We start from the raw sequence: 17,812 nt of genomic DNA, 5'->3' as shown, positions 1-17,812 counted from the left end.
AAGGCAGGACAACAACAAGCACGAACCCCGTGACCCCACTGCCATCTTGGGCCAGCTGACGCAACCCCGTGATCCTACTGCCAACTTGGGCCAGCTGACGCAAAGTGAGCAAGCCCCCTCAGTCTACAGCAATTGCATGAATACAGCACGGGTGTCAACAGCCAACTCGGGCCTGCCGAACCAAAGAGAGCCATACTCCCAAGAAAGCTCTCATGAATACAGTAACTGCAAAAGCATAGAATGGGCATTAAATCCCGAACAGAGGCAGGAGGACACCAACCACGAAGAGCCCAAAATAATACTCTTCATTCCTGACTACAGATCCAAAGGGCGCGAAGATATTTTAAATCGAAGAAATATCTTACGAGTGTTGAACTTTATTACATCTTTAGCTACGCTAACTACTCAAGACTTGGAGGCTGTCGAATTCATCACTCTCAAACATCTTTCTGAGCAGGAAATAACAAAAACAACCTGGAACTCTGGAGAATTAGTGAAAAAAATCTTAAGAGAGGAAAAGCAATTAAAGGCATGGGGGATTCGAATCAAACCATTCTACAACCCAGGCTACCCAGCTCCACTACTCCGCAATCTACAAGAAAATGCCAACTTGAATTTGAGCAAACACCGTCCAGATATTCCCACAAAATCAATATTGAGAGGAGCACGAGGATGCTCAGTCGAACGAAAGGTAGATGCACCCCCTATGCAAATAACCAACGGTCTTCCGACCCAAAAACAAAAATGGGACTGGATTGCAAAAACAATTAACTTCAGACAGTGCAGCCAATGACAATCTGAAGAACGAATTGGTACCCCCTCAAATACAAATCGGTCGCTTAAATTGTGTTCTTGGAACATAAACGGTCTAAGAGCAAAAATCACCAACAAGGATCTATTGCTATATTTTCAGCAGTATGACTTAATACTGTTACAAGAAACCTGGTCAGCAGAACCGCTCCATCTTCAGGGATTCGAAACATACCACCTCCCAGCAAGGAGAACCTCAAAATTTGGCCATGAGAAAGGTGGTTTAACGATCTACACCGCGATACAAACAATTAACCACGTAAAAGAACTTCTAAACAAAAATATTTCGGGAACTGAAAACGGGATCCCTGCAGTTCAGCTGGAAATCTCAATACCGGGTTCCAATAGGCAAGAAGTTATCCTGGTTAACACCTATCTGCACCCAAAGGGAAAACAAAAGGGGGGCCACTGCCCTGGTGACAGAACTGAACAAACTAATAACGGTAGTGGATAATCCGAACCTTATTGTCTCAGGAGACTTTAATATGTTCCTTTCAAAATCATCAGGGAAGAACTATCCAATGGAAGATTATTTGCATGTCAGGGGGATTCTACCTTTGGAAGTGTGCCCCTGGGGCAAACAAACTAATCTATCAAAAAGCTTAACAGAAGATCTAACCAATTTGGGTCTGATTGCGGCAAATGGGCGAACACCGGGGGACCGTCCCCAAGCAGCAACCTTCCACAACTCGGTTACATCATCGGCGATCGACTACACCTTCTTGTCTTTTTCACTGTTCGCATTAGTACAAGATTTTAAAATCGGAATATCTGACTGCAGTGACCATCTCCCGCAAGAACTGTCACTGAGGGCACAAGGGACAGCGCTAACACTTTTAGCAAATGGCCCAAAGCTGACGACCTCAGCAAAACACAACAGAATTAAGTGCAATACTAGCGACCCAGTACGATTAATGCAAGAAGCAAAGATGTGCTGGGAAAGTGCTGCTGAGCTGAACGATAGCAAAATACTCGCCTGGGAGTCCTTCTTGAAATCCTTTGGCCTAAAGAACACTAAGCAGAACGTCGCTAAAGAAAATAGGGTACGGACAAGCCAAAACAAAACATCATCTAGCCCGTCAAGCGACCCAAAAAATTACTCTCAATCCTCTCTAACGCCTAATCTAAGGGCAGTAAAAACAGCCATCAACAGAACACTTCGCGAGCTGCGGAAAGCCGGGAGCGACAATGACTTAGCATCTAAACTGAGATCACTAAAGTGTAAAAAGAATAAAATCCTGTGGCGAATCAAACGAGAAGCCGCGGAAAAAACACGGGCAAAACTACTCTACGACTCAAAAAAAAATAACAGTGCAAGATTTTGGAAAACTGTTAATAAAATAGATAATCTGAATGCCCCTGGAGTGAACTCCCACATCACAGAGGCATCCTGGGTAAACTATCTGTTCCAACACTTTAATGATGAAGTACCAAGCATGGGCCACCGAAACCCAGAACTCTGTAATCCGATCTCAATGGCCCTTAAGCCCCTAGCTGCTGACACCGACTTCCCAAGTTCGATTGACCAATTGAAGGGACGAATTGCGAAAGGACGGAAAGAGGGAGCCCCAGGCCCAAACGGAATCCCTCCCATTGTCTACAAACAAGATCCAACCTATTGGGCGGAACAATTTCTCCCGCTCTTTGTAGAAATCTGGAAGGTTGAACAAATTCCGTCCTATTGGAGGGGTTCAATAATAGCACCAATCTATAAAAAAGGCAACAAGAATGAGGCTGAGAACTACAGACTGATAGCACTTATAGACATAGATGCAAAATACTTCTCAGGGCTGCTCTTGGAAGAACTAACCTCCTGGGCGTCAACCAAAAAATTAATCCCCATCAACCAGACTGGTTTCCAAAAAAATCTAGGGACCTCGACAAACATCTTAGCCCTCTCCCTGCTGATAGATGCCGCCATCAAACACAAAAAAAACATTATATGCGTGCTACATCGACTTCTCATCGGCTTTTGATAGCATTGATAGAGGGAAATTGTGGTCAAAACTTTCAAAGTGGGAGGTGGACAACAAATTGCTCAACTTACTGATCTTACTACATTCAGATACTTGGATCCAAATAAAACTGGGGGCCGGCAATTGTTTATCAAGAGATTCCGACCACAAAAGGACTGAAACAGGGTTGCGTCCTCGCACCGACCCTGTTCAACCTTTTTGTGTCTGACCTTTCTAAAGATCTGGACAACTGCAACCATCACTCCCCAAAGCTAGGGGGGCTTACACTGTCGAACTTATTATATGCAGACGACCTGATACTAATCAGCCACACCCCAGTGGGCCTGCAACATCTTATTAATACAACAAGTACATTCTCGGATAAAAACGGCCTGACCATAAACATGGACAAATCGAAGGTGATGGTTTTCAATCAAAAATCAAAAAAGCAAACATTTCAATGGTCTCTGCACGACCTAAAAATGGAAACAGTTAAGGAATACAAATATCTGGGGATAACTTTTGACTCCAACGGCTCATTCCAGCGACATGTAACAACAATAAAAAACAGAGGGACTTCACTGGCCATCGCTTTAAAAAACATTAAGTACAAGGAAAACAGTGGTGACCTCTTTAGTACTCTCGTCCCTTGACTACTGTAATGGTCTCTTTGTAAATGCGCAGGCAAAGGTGGTAGCCAAATTGCAGCTCATTCAAAACGCTGCGGCAAGGCTGCTAGCACGCATCCCCAGATTCCAGTCGACCAAACAGGCAATAAGAAACTTGCATTGGTTAACTGTGAGGAATCGCATCAGATTCAAGACCTTGTGTCTCACGTATAAAGCCCTCAAAGGCCAAGGCCCAGCGTTTCTTAAACAGAAACTATGTTATTATCTCCCGAAAAGACCGCTCCGATCGGAACAGAGACTTCTTCTGGTGGTGCCTCGCGCCAGGACTGTTAAATGGGGCGATCGATGCTTCATAAACTCCGCAGCCAAACTCTGGAACACGCTTCCAATGGAGCTAAAATTGGCACCCTCACTGATCCAATTCAGAAAACTTGTGAAAACATGGTTATTTGACCAATAACTGTCCAATATCCCTCCTTATAAGGTAGATTGCTTGATTAACTGAGATTGCCAGCTTAAGTCGCAGCGCCGAGACACCCACGGGTATTTGTCGCGCTTTAGAAATGTTTAAAATAAATAAATAAATAAATAAGAATAAAATAGCGGGCCCAAGCTTAATCCCCTTGCTGGATATACTGCGCGCAAAATTACTACCATCAATAACATACGGCAGTGAATGCATGAGAGGGAGAGATGAGGTCACTCTAGACAATGTGGTCAGTAAAACACTCCGAATACTCTTCTCACTCCCCCCCCCTACACCTCCCCAGCACAGTTAAGGTTGGAGTTTGGTTTACAGAAGCAGCAAATAGCACGTAACGGTGCATATGCTAAATGCTGGCACAAAATAAAGAATGCTGAACCAGACTCCTAAAACGCCCACCTTTGGAAAGAGCAAGAGACAAACAAGGGATCCCCCGCAACAGTGTACCTTCAAGCAGCTATAAAATCCCTTGCACTGGAAGACCTGTGGCACTCGAGCTGTTCACACAAGTGCTTCAAGCGCCTTGTCAACAAGTCAGTAAAAATTCTTTCCATGGAAGAAGACAAAGCCGCCCTAACCAGGAGATCACATGGGTGGTTTGTGATCCAAGGTTACACTAGCGCCCTACCTCAGCCATACCTCAACATCAGCTTCTCAAGGAAGGTGAAGGAAGATTTCCTGCGGCTGAGGATGGGGGTAATTCCGTCAAAAGTGCATCTTCCCCCATGGAAACGCTTGGAACTGAATTCCAATTGCAGGCTTTGCGAATATCCAAAGGAGGACGTTCTGCACTTGTTATGTAGCTGCAAAGCTCTAGACAGTGCTCGAAGCGGCAAATTAACACAGCTCTGGAACCAAAAAGGTGTGCGAACTCGCAGGCAAGCCTTGCTGATCAGCTTCAAGGGAGAAGATATTCAATTAGCCTGCAGCCTAGTGCGCTTCATGAAAACAGTTAACACAATCCAAAACCCAGAGGACAGCGATTGAACTTGACTCAATAAGACTCGCTTCTGCATCTCAAGAAACTCTCCTTTGATTAACAAAGACTCAGTAAATCTCAAAATGCTTTTCTCTTTTACAAACACAATGTGTTGCATCAGTTTGCACGATTCTTTCGTCCATATCTTTTACCCTCTTTTACTGTTTTAACTTTTTTTGTAAAACTCTTTGATTATGTATCTACTCCAATGTTTTTAAGAGTCATTGCAAAGATTTTTATTAATCACGCAATAAAGTTTATTATTATTAGTAATAAATACATATTTTTTTTATAATATATAACTTGTGTGGTGTCCTTTAATTTGGTATTACAGGATTGCATATGGTAAAACAGCTGGCTTAACATGCCCTCTTGAGTTTAGCCTAAGACTGCTTAGTCCATGCTACCCCTAGGATAGCTTGTCTATAAGGTTGACTTTACAACCACCACCATAAGGGATTGTTTGGACTGATACAGGGTGCCCACAGAATTGTGGACATCATACATCAAGCCAACCTCTCACAGGGGGTCAGGCAGGGCTGTGTGCTCGCCCCGACCCTCTTTTCCCTCTTCCTTAATGGACTAATAGAAGATTTACTCCTTGCAAAAGACCTGGACTCCCCGAAAATATCATCACGCAAATTTCCCGCACTAATGTTTGCGGATGATACTCTGATACTCTGCTCCTCTCCAAGTCACCCATGGGGATGCAGCGAGTCCTGAGGGAATTCTCACAGTTCTGCAAAAGGAGAAACCTGCTAGTCAACATTAGTAAAACCAAATATATGGTTTTCAATGCTAAACCATCTACCTATCCCCACCCACTAATGGATGGTGTTCCCTTAGAGAGAGTTCACATCTTTGAATACCTAGGCATCACACTGAATGACAAAATGGCTTGGGGCCCCCAAATTAATAGGGCTAACTTGAAGCTCACGCAGGCAATAGGGGCTTTATGGAAGGTCCAGAAAGGTTGCGTTTCAAAAGCAATTAGCCCGCCATTGGAAATTTATACGGTTCAAGTTCGTCCCGCATCTATGAATGGCGCAGAACTTTGGGGTCATAGCAAACTAGCTAATTTGACTATCACTGAAAATAAGTTCCTTAGAGGTATTGTGGCTCTCCCAAGAAACACCCCATTGACACCCCTTAGGATGGACCTGGGTATCCTCCCGGTGGCGGACTTAATCTCGAGCCGTCCCCTGCTGTACTGGTGACGGCTATGGAGCACGGCTGAGTTGACCCCTACCGGCATGAACTCAAGGCTATATTAGTGTCAAATGAGGCCGTGAGCAGGATTCTTTGGTTGTCATTCGTAAAGGAATCCATCCGTGCCATGGGCAGGGAGGATCTCTGGGATTCCCCGGAAGAGTCATGCACAGCCACTACAAAAAAAAATCTTATCTAAAGAAATAAGGCAATTAAATTTGGATAGTTTAATAAAAGCAACCAGTAGTTCTACTTTGACGCATGGGTTCATGAATTTTAAAGCCCAATACCAATTTGAACAGGTTTTAGACACAGTAAACGATTTGTCCTCAAGGAGGTTATTCCTCCAATTTAGATATGGGACCCTACCACTATTTGCAACAACTAATAAGTGGATAGATGGGGCCTGCCATCTCTGCCCCGGATATCGGGTGACACAGGAAACAGAAATTCATGTTATTTTTTTTCTGTCGTGCCTATAAGCAGGCTAGGCACAAATGGACAATTCAATTATGCAGGAATTTGGGCATTAGGGATTACCAAGCTTTCTTTAGGATTCTTAAATCTGCCATTGACCCGGTGTATGTGGTTGCAACTTCGAAATTTCTGCAGGTAATGTGGCTGAAAAGAAGGCACTCTTTGGAAATTAATGTCTAGTCAGTTGTGATTGTATTATTAACTTGTGAATACCTGGAGCGTTTTTAAACAGCTTTTTAATTATTCTAACAATGTTCTGAACCTTTTTATTCTAATTTATTAAAAAAAATGTTTTAAAACATTCGTAGCAAGCTCAAAACTGTCTTGCCATTTGGAAACCACTGGTATTCTGTGTCCCATTTCTCGGCTTATGTTGTTACTGGCGGTCAGCCTCTAGTTTTATCAAAATCTTTACTTGTTTTTTCTTTATTAACCTCTGTGCTTTTATGACCGCAATGGTCGCAATAAAGTATTGAAAATGAAAAATAAATGCAGATAGAAAACAAATCGTTTTCTGTCTGTATTTATCTGTAAAAAGCCGTAAAAACGGAAAACAGGGAGCCTTATTTATAATGTCTATTGTATGCCAATGAACAGGGACGTAGAAACACCTACTTTGGCTATCCTGCAACACTCTGTTTCCTCAATTGATCCTAAGCCCCAGGTAGTCCTAGGAAGAGGCCTTAACATAAACTTTGAACCAGTGTATGGGTATGACATGTTCTTCGATGAGGAAGTCGAGAGCTGGGGCATACCTTCCTTAATACCAAGAAATGTGTTATGTGCACTGTGGTGTAGTGTAGTTCCTAGTTTCCCACTAGGCCCTGCACATTGGAATAACATAAACAGTAGTATCGACGTGGAACTGCGGATATTCCAGGCCTCCACTGACTATGCTAAACTTAATTGGGTTGTGTTACCAACTAGCTCAGAGGTCACTGGAAACTTTCTTCTCTGCATAGGAAGTGATCAGCTTCCTTGGCACAGACAAGAAGGGATTCAGCTTTCCAACAACCGTGCAACATGACAACTTTGCTCCTCAGATCAAGAGTCGATCTCTAGGGTCGTGTGAAACAATAGACACAGATTTCACTCAGTCAGTCTAGTGCAGTTTACTTTCACGGTATGTAGAGAATAGAGAGACGGGCGTGTATCAATAAAGGGTTAACATTTATTGAACAGTCTTTCTTCTCGTACAAGAGAAATGTATTGCCACAATTGCAATAACTGTTATTATAAAAAGTACGTACAGTAAGATAAGTATTGCGAAATAGAACTGTAAAAGCATTGATATGGTTTCTTAGCCATACAATGGTTTAAAAGTAATAAAACATATATACAGTCATATATACATTAGGCTAACATACTCAACTGGTGCTTCTAACTAAGCCTACCCCAGTGTGCCTGACCTAAGCCTAACACGTGAGAAGGGGAGTAAGTAAGTAGCTTAAGTTAAGTTGGTTTTGCCAAGGTTTGTTTCAAGAATTCTCGTCTAAGGGTTTAGTCAACACCATACCTCTGAATAGAATGATGGAGGATTGGTATCTCCTTCAGGGGTCTCTCTCGATATCCCAGTCACCCGCGAGGGTAAACCGGAAGCGCCGGGACTGGATTTCTCTGCACGAGAAAGGCAGCGGCTTCTCTCTTCAGCGCGTCGAGGAAGGAGGGGTGACAGCGTCCGCGGGCAGCTGGGCTGGATGTCTTCGCAGAGGACGGCTGCACGGCTCCTCAAGCGTACTGAACCATAGTTCGCGCTGTAGCGGCGATAATGGTAATCAGCAGCTTCACCACCACAGGATAGCAGGCTGCAGCGACAGAGTGCTAGTTTTTACCAACACGGGGTCATGCAGGCAGCTGGCATCAGCAACAGGTTCGCTCATTGCTTAAGGCAACGTTGGTAATATTTATACCTGACAGGTGCCGGGTTTGACGCAAGTTTGCTGGACATAAGACGTCAATTAAAGATGTCACTAGGAAGTGACAGTTATCAGTTGCTCATTAGAGTTCCATTACTAATCAAAACATAGCAAGCGGGGATTTCCAGGTTTGCTAAGTTTTTATCTTGTTGAAGAACTCGGAGTGTTATCTAGGAATATCAGATAGTGACTGCTGCTCTGTCATTGCACTAATTGGTCGCAAAGGAAGTAGCAGAGGGTCATGCTGGAATGTGGCTCTGTTCGTGTGAGGCCAGAGATGACTTTTCAGAAAATCGTACTTGAACGGTTATGCCAATATAGGGAATAAAGGGCTTTATAGCCGAATAGGGGCATAAGGTCACAGTATCAATCAGGAACCTAGATAAGCACGCAACACCCACTCCACGTTTTCATGTCCATCAAAATTACTAAAACTAAGCAATAAGATGCATGTGTAACATTGCCCACCCCAAAATACATAAATGCATTCGAAATAGGCGTACTTGTAATACATGGAATTTAGGTACTGTACGTTTTTTAAAGCATAGTAATCATTCAAAAAATTATTGCATATGAAATCAATGAACGATTATGCAAAAGGAATTACACATGAAGTATCTCTGACAGAAGAAAGGCGAGATAAATCATCACATAAAAATGCATTGTAATAACACGTGTGCTAGAGGCTGGTGTTATGTTGTTATGTCTCTAGATGTGTTTAGAAATAGAAGTGTGAAGCTTCTGTTCTCTAAGAATAGTTTTTACGTTAAGCAAAGAATTGTTCGTGCCAAAAAAGGTCAATATTAGAAAAAATTGTCCAATTCAAAGAAAATAGATTTCCAAAGCTCCTGGCAGTTTTTTGTTGATCAAAACTGAAGGCCGAATTCAGAGTTCATGGGAACGCTGTGTGTCGGAAAGCTTTTCAAAAGTTATTGTTTCTCTATGGGTGAGAACATCGTATCAGACAGGCTCGCAAAGAATTGGTCTACAAAATCAGGTGATAGTTCAACCAAATTAGATAGCGCTGTAACTTGGCAGGTGTGAGAATGATTGCTGTCATCGAAGGCAGGACCAGCAATGCTCACAGAACGTTGTACCTGGATGATGTTGCTTTTGTCACTCGCTCCACTGTTACCACTTGGCTGTAGTACAGGAGTCTCCACGAATGCCGTCATCAGGATTGGTAGCCGCTGGGGACAACACAATGCGTGAGCCGTTATTGGACTGAGCAAAGTATCGACGTCCATTGGTACTGCTGATGGAAGTGAAAGACAGATGTCCAACACGTATTCATCGCCGCAAAGCATACACCGTAGCACAGGTAAAATGCAATTTTGCCATATCGGTCTGAATGAAAGGAACCAGGTCATGTTTAGATCTCTTAGCCTGGCCAATCCGAGGACGTTAGTTATCCTGTCCCTGTAGCGCATTGCTAGGATTGTCTCTTCCATTCCCATGGGAGCTATGTCTGAGCCGAGGCTTGCCATAACGTAGCAGGATGGTCAAAAATAGAATCCCTGCGATGAGTTCCAAAAATAGTGGTATGCCGCCAAAGATGGAGTGCACAAAATTAGGAAAGATTCCCAAAATTGCCTGGAAGGGTGTCAGCAGTCCCGTAAAGACTGTCTTAAATATGCCTGGGATGCTTGTTGCACTAGACATGTTAAGGAGTTGGCTGAACATTTCTACGAAATGCACGGGGCAATTTGTTGATAAAAGGTCATGGACTTCAGTAGCCGTCCTTGCGACTAGAAGATCATACGTCTCTTTAGATGACGTTATAGGCACTGTTGTCTGTAAAAGTACAGATTTCATTTTGCTTAATGTATCAATTCGTATAGAATAGAGATTCAGACGAGGCCAGATGGGAGTCACTATGTCTGGAGGCCCGCTCGGAAACAATGCTTGCATACAACATTTGACCATGGACGTTACTTGTATTAGATAACTTTTCCCTGGCGTCAGGCCACAACATCTGTGATCCGTTCTAAGAATGTAACTCCCGTTTGCGAGTTGCATAAAGAAGGGCTCTATCTGAGTTGCAGGTGTGACTAGCTGGTGGCATGAGAGGTTGTTTGAATTTCCATCACATGCTCCGTGTAAATTAATACCCTGACACAAAAGTATACCGCTTAGTGAGTGTTTACAGTTGTCACCACTAAGAAATACATTTTTGTCGCTGTCACTATAGCAAGAATGAGTGTATGGTAATTTCCATTCGGATTTAACATATCCCTTACCCAATTGTTCATATTGGCCAGCAGGTATGTACTCAAGGCATTTATGAAATCGGAAAGTTGTTATCGGAATTGTGATAATTCCGTGTATTATCCATTCAATGACAGGGCTCTCTGACATTGTCAATGGTAATCTCTCGAGTTTCTCGATGCTCAAGATTGTATAGTCTGCTCCTTTCTGTGCCAAACTGATCTGTTTATCAGTAAGGTTAAAGATGGAAAATAATGACGTTGTGTTGATTAAACGCCAAGGCACATAGCCTGAACGAAGATTTTGCAGCGTCCAGCCTAATTCTATAATAGAACGTAATTGAGACTGGCCATGTTGCAACATTAGCAAATCTCTGTCTATCACATCAAAGGCAGAGGATACAATATTGTCCAAAGAATATATTCTGGAAGACAGAGTCATTAACCCATTGTCTACCACAGAAAGTGATTTCTCCAAATTAATACGATCAATTTCTCGTATTTTTTCAGCAGTTTCAATTTGCTTTACTTTCCAAGCCTCGTTGTAAGCAGCATAGATACTGGTCGCTATGAAACGCTTTTGACGCTGTTTGCGTGGTCCAAGAATGAAATCGCGCAAATCAGCACCATCTTTTAATAAAGACAAGTGTTGCTTAATTTCAGCCAGTGTGGACGTAGTTAGCCATTCTAGGCAGAGTTTCCCTACACTGTATGTTGTTATAATCCCTGGATGTTGTCTCTGGGAATATCTAGGGTCTAATCTGGTCATTTTTAAACCCTGTGTTTTATTCAGGAACCTATCTTGACAGCTATTTGTGTCTGTAGGCCAGATTAACCACTTTTTCCAATCAGGATGTGTTCTGTTGAAATGTAAAATTTGTGACACGTCTAACTCAATATCAGCTGTTGCATTTTCTGGTATTGGCTTTGGAAAAGACAGTGTTTTAAGGTCTTTGTTCTTAGCTAGGCCAAGACAAGATGTTTGGTGTACTGTGTCATTTAAAAATAACATTTGTTCAGGTATCATGCAGGTTCTAAACAGTGCTTCTATGCCTTGCACCTGCCAATCTTTTGTACCCCAAATTGTTTTCGTTTCAATATTATTTTTCCAATAATCAAAACCAAATGTCATCATTTTGTCATAAAATGCTTCTGAATATATCAATTTAGAATTTGTCAGCATTGTTTTCATTCCTGTTTTATCTAACAGTTTGTAATAAAACGTTTCTGCATTACTGGTGTTAAACCCTGAGAAGTATTTGAATTTCTCAAAAAATGCTTTAGAACTGCTTTTAGGTGGTGTAGCACAATGTTCCCATTGATTATACATAAAAACATTTCTAGGCTGTGCAGATTTATGCAAGTAATGATCCCCATAATGGGTGTAACAGAATAACTGCTCATAACTAGATGAACCTTGTAAATAATCATGATCTGTGAATCTAGCTGACATTACTAAATCAGACATCATGTCATTAATACTGTTAAAGTCCCAATCATCAGAGAATGTATTTGGTGTCACAAAGTCACTTAAGGAAACCTTTAGTTGATGAGGATACTTCAGGATTTCGACCGGACCATAGATCTCATAGTCTGTTTTCTCCCATACTACCCCACCAGGTATTGGAATTGCTGTGACATTTACTGTTGACAGTTCTCTTTTCTTCACGTGGGATGATCTGTGTGGTTTCAGGACTAGGTTGATGTTCTGACTTGCTGTGTCCATTGTAATATATTTTCCTTCAATGAATTTTCCCAAACACAGTACCATGATGAGCCAAAGCAGGAGGAAAAATACACCTAGACCAAACCAGAACTCTAGCCAAGGGGAAATTAGGTAGATTTCCTTCAGTTGATGAAAGAGTTCCGTTGCTTTTTCTTAAAAAGATTTTTTTGTTTCTGGCATCACTTCGGGGTCGTTTAAATCTTCAGAGAAGTTGTCGAAGTTGATGCAATAACCAGAGGCAGTTCTGTCAATTGATGGGATTGTTCTTTCAATCTGTCTCTCGGTAGCACTTTCTGATGCCACATTAGTGTAGACTGGTGTTGTTTCTTGACGAACTGTTTCAATCTGTGTTTCAAGAGGCACGAGTTCCATGGCATTATTGCATAGTCCTTCATTGTGCACTGCAGGCTGATCGAATGTGATTAGTCTTTCAGTTTGAACCTCTTGGATTGTTGCAAGTTTGGGTATTCTGTTGTTTCTTGGGAGTCCACTGGGCCTACTGTTGATTATAGGCCACATGCTTGTGGTTTTACCAGATGGATAGACACGACTCTGTTCTCCTTTTTACCAGCAAGGGGCGGTAGCACAACTGATCTTGTTCCGGTGACTGCTAAGACAGGTACTGCTTTTCTGTAAGAAGGCCCAAATTCCTTCTTAACTGCGATCTTTTCTCTGACTAGATCCCCAATCTTTGGAATCCAGACAGGCCTTGCTGGGGCTGTTGCGGGTGGTGCCTCGTCAGTGGTATTTGGCTGTTGCTTTAACTTTATGTTGCTTAATGATTTTCTTGTTTCATTCAGTTCCTGTAAAACAGCCAAACGGTCTTTTACTTCAAACTGCTTTGTTTCTGCTTGTACCACTGACATCTGACTATCGAGGTCCTGAACGTTCATTCTAATTCCGAACAATAGTTCGTATGGGCTGAAACCTTTTAGAGAATTTCTTGGCATGTTGTTAAGACTAGTCTGGACACTTATTAAATGTTTGACCCACCCAGCGCCTGAACCTAATACCTTTGCTGTTATAGATTGCTTTATGTCCCGGTTTTTTCTTTCTATCACACTTGTGCGACGGACAAGAATACCACAACCCAATTCCCATGCTAGCCATGGCCCCCCATAAGCTCGAGAGCTGAAAGCAGGACCCTGGTCAGAATGGAACGTGGTAATTGCGTATATGCCGATATGGACTCGCAAATCTTTTATAACCTTTCTAGCGTCAGCCGAGCGCTGGGGGCCTCATTTTTTAAGTGCTTTTCGTCTTAACTATTAATAGGACGCAGGGTTGGGTGTAGGTAGCGTTACGCTCTTTCTGATTGGTAGCCGGTAGCAAGGTTCCTTACTGCGATCCCTATTACAGTTTTCACAGTTGTTTGCATATATTTGGTGTTCTACACTCATTCCCGGCCACCAGAATACTGATTGTAATTCAGTCAGTGATTCCTTGATCTCTCTGTGCCTTAGACCCAAACCCATGTGTGCGTCTGCTATTAAAAATATTCTCCTGTTCATGTTTGGAATTACTCTATCCCCCACTCCAGGGATTCGAGCAAAAGGAACGGAGTTTGCATCGATTATGTATGCATAATTGAGTGGATAGTTTACGGGTAGTGCTGCGCAGTCGCCTTTTACGGTCGTTTTTACTGCCAGCATGGTTTCCCCGTCTATGTACTTATCTGTACGCTTTTTTGTGGCTACGGAAGCCGGGTTAGTTGCTTCCGCTGTGGCTGTATTAGCCAATGAATTCCCTGCAACGTGAACGCCATCACGTTGAAGACTCTGTGCGTGAATCACGTGAGTCTTTTGTAGTTCTTTGTGTAAAAGAGCTACCTCGTTCCAGAGCAATTTATGCTTTATTGTGGCACCTGTGTCATCTTTGTAGTCGTTTTCGATCCAACTCTGCAGTTTATTGTTGTAAGAGTTGACGCAAAAATGAGAATCGCACACTATAAGTGTCGGGAATTCACGTTCTGCATTTTCGAGCGCCATCTTTAAAGATCTGATTTCAGTTCTTTGAACCGAACAGTTTCTTACAGATTCAGTTTTTGTTACTTTCGGTCTGAATTTACCGCACAGCCAACGACCTTTAATGATCGCACATGCTGCATTGTAGGATTTACTCTCTACATTAAAATGCTGTACAAAGCTATCTGTATAGATTATACAGGCGTATTGTGGGAGAGGCAGGATTTCGATTGGCAGAGGATATTCTTCTTCATATTCTAAATCATTCAGTTCTTTGTATTGCGGGGCGAAATAGTATTTCATGTCTTCCGCTCCAAGAGAATCTATGCACTGTATCCATTTCGGGTCCAGTGACACTGTAGGCAGGTTTACTGGGCTGAATAGCGCCTCGAAGGCGGATTCCGCTGTAAGGATATTAATCCGTTTGCCGTGTGCTAGTTCTCGTTCATTTGCTAATGCGATTTGCACTGCGTTCACAGTTCTTTCTGTGCGACTGAATGCTTTTTCTGCTTGTGTGTACAAGTGAGATTTAATTGAAATTGGTACCTTTTCTCCCTCATTAGAGGTTAGGTACGTGAATCCGCATCTTCCTGGGATGACTCGGATTACAAGATCGATCGTGTTGTCACGTGTATCTAATTTTGTTTTTGCTAACATGTCTGTTTGCAGTGATCTCAAAATTTCTGTGTGTTTTTGAGTCCAATTGATTTGTTTTAAATCAGGTTTTATTAGTTCGTAGAGAGGTTTAACCCTCTCTGCGTAATTTAGGATGTAAGTTCTTCCGAAATTCAGAAAACCTAGTATGGATTGTAAATTCTTCAGCGTTTTTGGAGCTTGGAGTACAGCGCACTTCTCTAAGAAGTTGTCCGCTAGGCTTTTCCCTTCACTTGATAATTCGTACCCTAAGAACAGTACTGTCAGATGGGCAATTCGGGACTTTTTAAAGTTGAATTTGTAACCCTCTGCTGCGAACCCAAGTATAATGGTGTTCACTCTTTTCAAGTGAGTATCCAAGTCGTCGTCTGTGAGATAAATATCATCTACGTAAGACAATGCTTCATCATCATAGATTTGTAGTAACTCTGTTACCCTAGCTGAGAATAGTCCTGGGCTGTTCTTGAACCCCTGTGGGAGTCGACAGAATTTTTTCTGTGACCCAAATGCGGAGAAAGCGGTCAAGTATCTGCTTTCTGGTGCAATGTTTTGACAAAAGAAACCATTAGAAATGTCTAATGTCGTTTTGTATTTTTTCCTAACTATGTTATTCATTAGGGCTGCACTATGCGAGTTTTGTACTGCAAAAGTTTTGCAACATGTATTAAGGTGTCTGTAGTCCAAAACTAGACGATATGAATTGTCTGGCTTGGAGACAGGAAACAAAGGATTGTTCATTTGAGAGGTGCATGTTTCAATCACCCCCTGGTATTCAAGTTGATCTAAGATCTCCCTGACTTGTTTTTTAGCTTCTTGCTTTATGGGATACTGCCGTTGGGCAGTTGGTTCACTTTTTAATTGGATTTTGTGAGGCGGTGAGTCCTCATCCCATCCTACATGATTTTTATACAATGCAGGTGCCTGGGCTACTGCCCATTTCCTTGCATATGTGTATTTTTTGTGAATCGGTATGTGATTCGAGAAGGCAGGCATAATCACTTCTTCGCCACGAGGGCACTCCCTGACAAACTCTGGGGGCCAATCTTTTTCAGCTAACAGAATATCATAGCCTTTTGAGAGCTTATCCCAAAATAGACCCCTAATTTTCCTAGTCTTATCACCCTCTATACGCAATGTTATTTCGTATATTTTATGGGGCTCGCTAAGTCTGGCGTCGGCAGTTTCAACCTGAATGAATTCATTCGTGTCCACTGTCTCCAGATGACTCATCAAGATCTTGCGCGCTATACTGATTTCTGCTGCACTGTCCAACATTGTCAATGCCCACTCCCCGTTTTTCAACTGTGTCCTCAGTATTCTCGGCATGGTTGATTACTCTAATACTGGCTACCTTCTTTTTCTGAAATTGAGATTTCTTATTTTGAGCAGGTTCCTTGTCTTTGGACTTGGTGTGCTCTCCTGGGTCTGACCGTCCTCTTCTTTCCGAATTCTGTGGAAAAGATCGAGAGGGACGTGTATCAATACTTTGATATCTATCAGGTTTTTTTAGATTATCCCTATTTCTAAGGTTATATCTTTTCTCAGAGGGCTCCCGCTGGGGAGACTGGCGTTCTCGAGTCGGAGTTCTTTCCCTCCGTCGAGGAGACCTTCCTCTGGACTGGAAAACTTTTTCCTTGGGAGTGGATTGTTTATTTCCATCCCAGCTCTTTTTAGGAGTGTTTGAATTATTTTTAATAAACAATTTTTCAGGATTTTCGAGCAGTTGGGGTTTTACCGGTTTCCCACCCAAGCTGTCTCTACCTAATTCTTCATAGCATTTTTCTATGATTTTTGCAAGCTCAACAGGATCTTTTATATCTGTTTCCCTCAACTTCTGGCGGATCGCCACAGATGCTGCTTCTCCTTTTATGTTGGCTAATAATATAGCCGTGACCTGCTTGAAATCTTTCAGTAATTTCATACCTAGATTTAAAGCGGGTTCTGGACCGAATTCATTTTGAATCTGTTTTAGCACTTCTGGTATTACCGCCATAGACGGAACACCGTGTGTTTTTGTGTAAATGGAAGCAAAGACTGTACCCCAAGTGTCGCAGTCCTCCACGTGTGGTGCGATTCCCATAGGAAGGCAGATGGTCAAGATTCTGTGTTTCTCAATAGGGGTAGTATCAGGAAATACTGCCTCTATTTGAGTGATTTTCTGGGCTAACCAGAAAGGAATTTGTTCCCGTTCTACGGGTGTTTTACCAAGACATGACTGTATGTTCTGTGGTGTAATTTTATTTGTGTTCCCCTGATGAGGGGTCAGCTGTGGTGTATTAACAGCTGGCTGGACTGTTGCAGTCCGTATTACATATTGGACTAATTGCCTATGTATTTTTATTAATGTGTTTAGCTGTGCTAACAGCTCTTCTCTAGACATTTTTGCAATGTCAGGATGTGGTGTGTAGCTGGCTAGAACCGGCCACGTGGCTCCTGGTCTACCTAGTGGACCGAGCCTAGTTATGTGATTATTGTGTTTTAGGGCGCCATTAAACCAGAGCAGGTGCTCTTGAAATTTAAGTGGAATTTCAACCTCCTCGAAAGGGGCGTACTCATCCGGAGGTTCCTCTATTTTGTAATAGTGAAACTCTTGTGTTATAGCGTTTACCGCTGGAAAGTTTATCCATGAATAGAATACCTCTGTCTGCCGATACTCGTGAGCCTCTATCACGAAAATTACTGTACCACCTTGAGGTGGCAGTCCGTTTTCTATAAGTTTTAAAGTTATAGATCTTCTTAACTGGACCGGGATGATAATAGCACCCGGGTCTGTGTATTCGGGACCTTGCTGAGTCGCATCTA

The 17,812-nt window shown here is 42.4% G+C and overlaps 1 protein-coding gene across 5 annotated transcripts in view; it reads left to right on the top strand.

Annotated features, from left to right (window-relative positions):
- Positions 1-17,812, top strand: part of ATP13A2 (ATPase cation transporting 13A2) — an 831,233-nt gene that overhangs the window by 668,160 nt on the left and 145,261 nt on the right. The window lies entirely within an intron of this gene.

Source organism: Lissotriton vulgaris, chromosome 5 (assembly GCF_964263255.1).
Source record: "Lissotriton vulgaris chromosome 5, aLisVul1.2, whole genome shotgun sequence".
Taxonomy (NCBI): Eukaryota; Metazoa; Chordata; class Amphibia; order Caudata; family Salamandridae; genus Lissotriton; species Lissotriton vulgaris.
This window is presented reverse-complemented; position numbering and strand designations above follow the sequence as displayed.